This window comes from Mesoplodon bidens, assembly GCF_964165515.1.
Source record: "Mesoplodon bidens genome assembly, contig: HAP1_SCAFFOLD_490, whole genome shotgun sequence".
NCBI lineage: Eukaryota > Metazoa > Chordata > Mammalia > Artiodactyla > Ziphiidae > Mesoplodon > Mesoplodon bidens.
This window is the reverse complement of record NW_027671500.1, coordinates 289327-298490: the sequence shown is the minus strand read 5'-3', so window position 1 is coordinate 298490 and position 9164 is coordinate 289327. Positions and strand designations below refer to the sequence as shown.

At 43.0% G+C, this 9164-nt stretch overlaps 1 long non-coding RNA gene across 1 annotated transcript; it reads right to left on the bottom strand.

The window, feature by feature from the left end:
* Positions 1–922: 922 nt before the first annotated feature.
* LOC308611286 lies at positions 923–3275 on the bottom strand. Its single transcript, XR_014014824.1, has 3 exons — positions 3213–3275; positions 2720–2744; positions 923–985 (listed from the first exon to the last, which is right to left on the bottom strand). It is a non-coding gene; the product is annotated as an uncharacterized lncRNA (long non-coding RNA).
* Between the last annotated feature and the right edge of the window lie 5889 nt (positions 3276–9164).

Genomic DNA, 9164 nt, shown 5'->3' with positions numbered 1-9164 from the left:
ATGCACACACCGAAAGTGTACAGTTTATTTACTTTTATATCCATACCCATTCATGATGCAGTGGTGATGGGAATATTTTCTAGAAAGTTGGCACCAGTAACAATGATGTTTAGGGGAACATAAATCAAGGGAAACACAACACAAAAAGTTCACATACACACACAGAATCATACCACTCATTTCACATACAGACACACCCAGTCTCATGCATACAAACATACACCACCTAACCGTAATACAGCTTCTTCCTGGGACTATAGCAATTGGTCACATTACTTGTAAATCACTTTCTATCACCAGGACCCCTACTCTCATTCCCAGCACAAATTTGGAATCAGTTTGCCCTCTACACTAAAACCAGCAAGAATGTCCCACTTTCTCATCTTCAAAGTTCTTCCTCCCCAAGTGACTGATTCCAGAATGCATACCGTTTTCACGTTCTGTGAAGGCCACCTGCAATTACAGAAGAGAAAACACTATGAGGATAAGATCACAGTAATGCTCAGGTCTTTTGTTCATTTGCTGACAGCAGAAAACCTCATAAGAAACAGTGGTCCAGGGAACCCAGCAAGGGTTATCAGAGCAAACCTACTCAGGCTGAAAGGCAAGAACTTTGCTGGGAGGATGGAACTTCCAAGTCCATTTAGGTTGGAAATTACAGAGTTCTTTTCCTACAGGAAAAATCGCTGCAGAAGAGAGAGCTCCGTACTCTACAGGCTGTAATGGATGCTGTCAATTTTAATGTCCTGTGGAATCAGGCACCATGAGTTGGTAATAGACTCTCACTCCACAATCTCCCAACCAAGCGAGTTGTATATATCTGGAAGGAATACCCTCAAATATTCATAACTTAATTCTATTCAAAGAGAAATAAAGCAATATTTCTATCTCAGACCAGAAAAAATCCAGCTTACCTTGGGGATCCACGGAGGCTTTTCTTCTGTCCTATCACGGTGCAGGTCATGAGCCACATCCTCAGGGAGAGCTGGAGGGACACAGAGTAACAATTAGGACACTGGTAAAGCTGCTCAGGAAATACTCAGGGGCTTTCTTCTCGATGAGGACATGGGGTGGTGTGTATGGATGTGGGAGGTTAGTAAGTGTGGGCTGAGCTGGTGTTGGGCCATCCTCTTTGGCGGATGAAGGAAGGCAAAGGACAAGAGGAAGGAAATGAAAACAGAGCTTTGGCTTTCTAGCTAAGGGGAGCCTCATCAGAAGGGAAGGGTCGATCTAAAAAATGGTAAACACTAAAATGCATGCTCTGTTTCAATGACACAGACCCATGACCCATCCTGCCTCTTTTGAGTTTCTGCTAAATTGCCACTGTCTCTTGATTTTTTCCAGATCACTCTTTCCCCAGCATCCACAATGCCAACTACTGCATTTATCATGTCTTCTGTTGTATGATATTTTATACCTGATTAACAGCAACCTCCATTAAAGGACTGAATTCAGTCCTAGACAAAATATGCTATATTTATTCACGAATCACTTGTCTTAAAGAAAATCAAATACACAAGATTTGACAAAACTGAAATCCTACCATTTAGATACCACCACTATCAATCGTATCATATTTTACTCCCAGTCTTTGTTGTCTATAAAATATACGTATGCCCACTGTGACAGGGGTTGTCCATACTCTAGGGAGCTGTTCCATAAGTGGGACACTTCGTTATGAGGAGGGAGCCCAGACTGAGTACAGCCTGTCTCTAACCCAGCTGTGCAGGAGAAGTGTACAGCCTAACAGTCAGGTTCCACTTTGAGTCCTTGGGTGTGGGCTACAGGAATTGACCAATTCTAAGGCTTATGGTAATGTTATCCAATACAATAAAATAGCTCCCTGATTCTTATCTGCTTTTGGCCTTGTTTAAGCAATGACACCAGCACTGACAGATATGACCTGTACTGTATACATGGGGTCTCACACCTCTCAGAATCTGGGAGCTGACCAGGAGAATGCAGGTCCTGAGGTGAATTTCACATTAATGACTGTGCCAAAGTCAACTGATAAGTCCACCCATAGCTGCCCTGGATTCTGTGACCACTAAGGCCACCTGATGGGCAAGGTCTGGACCTTTGGAGATGCTAGGACTTCCAGCCAAGGATACGGATGCAGAGACTCCCTTGCTCCATGACTGAGGATCCCTTGGCTGAGTGGTAAGTGCAGGTCAGGGATCCAGAGCACCCACATTGGGATCCACCCCTGGGTTCTCAGTTTGGCTTTTCCACTTAGGAGGTCAAGAGCTGAGAACATTTATCTCTGCACCATCTCCTTCTGAGGAAAAGGAATATTAACCAAATCTGGGCAACAGCTGTGTTGAGGGAAGAACAAGGTAGTGTACAGACAGTGTGCAGTGGTGATGAGGTTTGTTGCCAGGTGAATTGTGCTGTGTAAGAGGGAAATATCTCATGAGGAAACACACACATGATCACGCATGCAGGTTTACAATCACAGCACATAGGCTCACACATGGTCCCCACCCCAACCCTGATACACACAAACCCACATCATCTAAATGATGCAGTTACTTCCAGGACCATAGAACTTGGGCATGGCTCTTTACTGGGAAATCAGTCTCTAGCTCTACACCCCCAGCCCTCATCCCTGTAGGGACCCTGAATCAGGGTGTCTCTCCAAGCAAAGCCAGCAAGAGAGTCCCACCTTCTTCATCATCTAGGTTGTTCCTCAGCACAGGGGTGATCTCTGAATACATACCGTTTTTGTTTGCTGTCCAATCCACCTGTGATTAGAGAAGAGAAAACAGTGTAAGGATCTCAGCATCATGTGCTCTGTGGACACAGGTATTTCATCTCTTCTTTTGTCCTCAGAAAAGCAAATGGGAAACTGTTGTTGAGTCAATGGCCCCAAAAGAAACCAGAGAAGACAGCTGTGGTAAAGGCTCGATCTTTGCCTGGAAGACCTCTCAGGTCCACTTTGAGGAGCAAATACAAAAGTCTATTTCAAGGAGGGAAATTTTCTGCTGAGGAAAGTGTGTCTGACCCTACAGTTTCTAACTGATGTTGCCATTTTTTAAATGGCCTTTTGAATAAGTTATCTGTTGGGAAAGAGCTTCAATCAGCATGCATCCAACCAAGCAAAATTGTATACATCAGCTGTCTTGAACATTGTAGATCTTCAGATCTGAAATCAATTGGAAAAGAAAGAAATGAAGCAAACTTTTAATCTCTGATAAATAAGGGGAGCTTACCCTGGAGGTAGAAGGAGCCTCTTCAACTGCCCTCACATAGGGCAGTTCCTCCAAACGGTCCTCATGGGGCTCTAGGAGGACACAGAGTAAGTGTCAGGACACTGGTGATGCTGCTCAGGAATTACTCAGAGAGCCTCGTTAATGTGGACACAGGGTGGGAGTGTATGGATGCAGGTGGTTACTGAGTGTGGACTGAGGTGCTGTTGGACAAACCTCCCTGGTGGGTGGAGGAAGGCAAAGGGGAGGAACATTTCAGAAATGAGGAAGAGAACCTTTAGCTTTCTAGCTGTAGGGAACCTAATCAATTTGAAAGTGTCAGTCTGAAAAAGCTTGAACACTAACATTGCACTATGTTTCAGTATAGAGTCCCACGGCCCCTCTGCCCATTTGAAAGTCCCTCCAAATCCCCCTTCTTCTTGAAATGTTACAAGACTCTTTCAGCTTCCTTCTAATCAAATATGTTGCTCCTTCATTCATCGTCCATTCTGTTGGATTGTTGACTTATTTTATTGTGATGAAATATACATATTTATGCTTTTCCTAATTTTGAAGTATACAGTTCACTAGCATTTCTAACTTTCACAATGCTGTGTACCCATCAACACAATCTACATCTTAATCTTTTGCATCATTTCAACGTAACCTCTGTACCCATTAAATCATAATCCACCTTACTCCTGCCTCCTGACCTTGGTCATTTCTACTTCCGGTGTCTGTGAGTTTGCCTACACTAGGTACCTCATACAAGTGGAATCATATAATATTTGTCTTTCTGCGCCTGCCTTATTTCACTAACAATAATATAATTTTTATATTATTTGGATCATTCATTTTGTAGAATAAGTCAAACTGTAATTCCTTTTTATGGTTGAAAATTATTCCATTCTGTGTAGATATCACATTTTATTTATCCATTCATCACCTCATGGACTTTGGATTGTTTCTATCTATTGGCTACTAAGAATAATGCTACTATGAACATTAGTGTACGCATTTCTCTATGGCACCATAATGGTGACAAATAATACTGTACATATTTCAAATATCATTGAATATAACAACACAAGGTGTGACTCTTAGGTGAACTATGGACTTTTAATTAGTAAAAATATACTTACATTGTTTCACTAATTGTAACAAATGTACTTCACCTATGCTATATATTATTAATAGCTGAAACTGGAGTGATAGGATACAGGAATTTTCTGTATGGATGTACAACTTTTATGTCAGTATAATCCTGTTCTAAATAATGTCTAATAATTTAAAGAAATCTCAAAACATGGTTTCAGGGAGGGATGTGTTGTTGCTAACGTTCAAAAATCAGCTAATGTCTAAACCATAACTAGAGACCATCTTCCCTCTTAAACATGAACCAAATTTTGAATTTTAAATGTATGTTTACTTCCATGGTTAAAACAGTACCAGCTGGCTTAGTAAGTTTCAATTTGAACACATGGAATAAAAGAAGAATACTGCTTAATATTTCATAGCTATTTCTTAAATATGAGGCACTGAATAAACTAGAATAATTACTCTTGAGAGAACCTAATGAAAAATTTTCCACAGTACCTTCAGCTGGGTCATTTATAGCGTGCACCCTAAAATGTGGCCAGATGCGGATCTTTTTCAGCCAGCCTGGGATTGATATTCTTGACCTCTGATGAGTGTTTCTTCTTCTCGCATTCTGGGAGCAGCATCCTGGGAAATGCATTACAATAGAGACAACTATTGACATCATGCTGGCAGAAGACCATGGGGAAATTACCAATAATTTATTTACAGTTCAATCCTTTGGTCCCTTTCCTCACCAGCTGCCCAGCAGAGCCTCCTGAATCAAAGTTGGACTTAGGAAGATCTTGCAGTTTGCTATGCAGTGAAAACACCCAACAGACAGGTTTTGTGGGCAAATATCTTTATTTAACTGAGAATGTCTAGAAACTCAGCAAACCATTGGGACAATGACTGATGGACTGGATTCAAATCCCGTTTAGAAGAAGCATGTACTTGGGAAAGATATATAGATCCCTCTTTGCCTCAGTTCCCTGTTCTGAGATGTAGGAATGCTAATATGGCCTACTTTTAGCATTATGTCATGGGGCCAAAAATGATTGAATATAGGTAAAATGTTTGAAAAATAAAGGACCGGTGCTTCAAAAAGCTCTATAAGTGTTCAATCCTGAATGATGGCAAGAATAAGCTGGATATTTCATAGCTGTTGAAAGGAGAGGATGGATTTGACGGCAACAAGTAAAGGAGGGATTCAAGTTTACTCTTCAGCTTTTTCATGGGAACAATGCTTTACAGCTCATGGAGAATATCCATGATCATGTCTGACACCTAGCCCTGTTGGGGGTGAAGGGGAGGGCAAAGTGGGGGTTGTAACCCTTATGTTATGGTGGAGGGTGTGGAAATTTAGAGAGAAAAGTGACTGTCCAAGAGTCACAACCACGATGAATGATGGATTATGGACAGGACAGAGAGAGCCAGTGCCTACCCTGAGCTCAATACGTGGGGTAGATCTCTGGGGTTTCTCTTCACCTTATGCAGTGTTCCTTGCCCAGCACACAGAAACAGGGCCGGCACAAGTGATGGAAGACAGACTTTCCACAGGAGAAGGACATTTCGTTTCCTTAGCACAGAATCCGATAGTGAATATTAGCCTCAAAGGAGAAAGGTGGAGTGAATTTCCTCCATCTACTCCTGGAGGCTCCTTCTTTCTCGGACTCCTTCAGAAATGGCTGTGGCATGTGGGTACAAGCATGGGCTCCCTGCAAAAGGAAGGAGGCCTGCCTAGCACTAGGTGCTTCAGGTAAGGGGGAAGGACTCATCCCGAGGCTCTAATAGGAAACAGTTAGAAAGAGGGAAGTGGCAGAGAGATGCATCATAACCATTCAGAATGCTATGAGACCTACTAAGAGATGAGATTTCTTATTAAATGAAGTTGTAATTGAACCAGTAGTAGGCATGCTGAAACCCAGTTTTGTTCATTAAGAATCCAGCCATGGAGCAACTAAGTCCGTGCACCACAACTACAAAGCCTGTGCTCTAGAGCCTGCAAGTCACAACTACTGAGCCCAAGTGCCACAACTATTGAAGCCCATGCACATAGAGCCCGTGCTCTGGAACAACACAAGCCACCGAAATGAGAAGCCCGCGCACTGCAATGAAGAGCCAACACAGCCAAAAGAAAAAAAATCCAGTAAACATTTGCTTGGGTGGTGATAGGATTTGTTTTCCAGGTTAAATGAGGCTCACTTGGTATAAAATCAATGCACACACTGAAAGTGTACAGTATATTTATTTTTATATCCATACCCATTCATGATGCAGTGGTGATGGGAATATTTTTTAGAAAGTTGGCCCCAGTAACAGTGATGTTTAGGGGAACATAAATCAAGGGAAACACAACACAAAAAGTTCACATACACACACAGAATCATCCCACTCATTTCACATACAGACACACCCAGTCTCATGCACACAAACCTACACCACCTAACCGTAATACAGCTTCTTCCTGGGACTATAGTAATTGGTCACATTACTTGTAAATCTCTTTCTATCACCAGGACCCCTACTCTCATTCCCAGCACAAATTTGGAATCAGTTTGCCCTCTACACGAAAACCAGCAAGAATGTCCCACTTTCTCATCTTCAAAGTTCTTCCTCCCCAAGTGACTGATTCCACAATACATACCGTTTTCACGTTCTGGGAAGGCCACCTGCAAATACAGAAGAGAAAACACTATGAGGATAAGGTCACAGTGATGCTCAGGTCTTTTGTTCATTTGCTGACAGTAGAAAACCTCATAAGAAACAGTGGTCCAGGGAATCCAGCAAGGGTTACCAGAGCAAACCTACTCAGGCAGAAAGGCAAGAACTTTGCTGGGAGGATGGAACTTCCAAGTCCATTTAGGTTGCAAATTACAGAATTCTTTTCCTAGAGGAAAAATCGCTGCAGGAGAGAGAGATCCATACTCTACAGGCTGTAATGGATGCTGTCAATTTTAATGTCCTGTGGAATTAGGAACCATGAGTTGGTAATAGACTCTCACTCCACATTCTCCCAACCAAGGGAGTTGTATATATCTGGAAGGAATACCCTCAAATATTCATAACTTAATTCTATTGAAAGAGAAATAAAGCAATATTTCTATCTCAGACCAGAAAAAATCCAGCTTACCTTGGGGACCCACGGAGGCTTTTCTTCTGTCCTATCATGGTGCAGGTCAACCGCCACATCCTGAGGGAGAGCTGGAGGGACACAGAGTAATTGTCAGGACACTGGTGATGCTGCTCAGGAATTACTCAGTGGCTTTCTTCTCGATGAGGACATGGGGGGTGTCTATGGATGTGGGAGGTTAGTAAGTGTGGGCTGAGCTGGTGTTGGGCCTTCCTCTTTGGGGAAGAAGGAAGGCAAAGGACAAGAGGAAGGAAATGAAAACAGAGCTTTGGCTTCTTAGCTAAGGGGAGCCTAATCAGAAGGGAAGGATCGATCTAAAAAACGGTAAACACTTAAATGAATGCTGTGTTTCAATGACAGAGACCAATGACCCCTCCTGCCTCTTTTGAGCTTCTGCTAAATTGCCACTGTCTCTTGATTTTTCCCAGATCACTCTTTCTCCAGCATCCACAATGCCAGCTACTGCATTTATCATGTCTTCTGTTGTATAATATTTTATAACTTGATTAACAGCAACCTCCTTAAAGGACTGAATTCCATCCTAGACAAAATATGCTATTTTATTCACTAATCACTTGTCTTAAAGAAAATCAAATACACACGATTTGACAAAACTGAAGTCCTACCCTTTAGATACAGCCACTATCAATCGTATCATATTTTTCTCCCAGTCTTTGGTTTCTGTATAATGTAAGTATGCCCACTGAGTCAGCGGCTGTCCATACTCTAGGGAGCTGTTCCATAAGTGGGACACTTCGTTATGAAGAAGGAGCCCAGACTGAGCACAGCCTGTCTCTAACCCAGCTGTGCAGGAGAAGTGTACAGTCTAACAGTCAGGTTCCACTTTGAGTCCTTGGGTGTGGGCTACAGGAATTGACCAATTCTAAGGCTTATGGTAATGTTATCCAATACAATAAAATAGCTCCCTGATTCTTATCTGCTTTTGGCCTTGTTTAAGCAAAGACACCAGCACTGACAGATATGACCTGTACTGTATACATGGGGTCTCACACCTCTCAGAATCTGGGAGCTGACCAGGAGAATGCAGGTCCTGAGGTGAATTTCACATTAATGACTGTGCCAAAGTCAACTGATAAGTCCACCCATAGCTGCCCTGGATTCTGTGACCACTAAGGCCACCTGATGGGCAAGGTCTGGACCTTTGGAGATGCTAGGACTTCCAGCCAAGGATACGGATGCAGGGACTCCCTTGCTCCATGACTGAGGATCCCTTGGCTGAGTGGTAAGTGCAGGTCAGGGATCCAGAGCACCCACATTGGGACCCACCCCTGGGTTCTCAGTTTGGCTTTTCCACTTAGGAGGTCAAGAGCTGAGAACATTTATCTCTGCACCATCTCCTTCTGAGGAAAAGGAATATTAACCAAATCTGGGCAACAGCTGTGTTGAGGGAAGAACAAGGTAGTGTACAGACAGTGTGCAGTGGTGATGAGGTTTGTTGCCAGGTGAATTGTGCTGTGTAAGAGGGAAATATCTCCTGAGGAAACACACACACGCTCACGCATGCAGGTTTACAATCACAGCACATAGGCTCACACATGGACCCCACCCCAACCCTGATACACACAAACCCACATCATCTAAATGATGCAGTTACTTCCAGGACCATAGAACTTGGGCATGGCTCTTTACTGGGAAATCAGTCTCTAGCTCTACACCCCCAGCCCTCATCCCTGTAGGGACCCTGAATCAGGGTGTCTCTCCAAGCAAAGCCAGCAAGAGAGTCCCACCTTCTTCATCATCTAGGT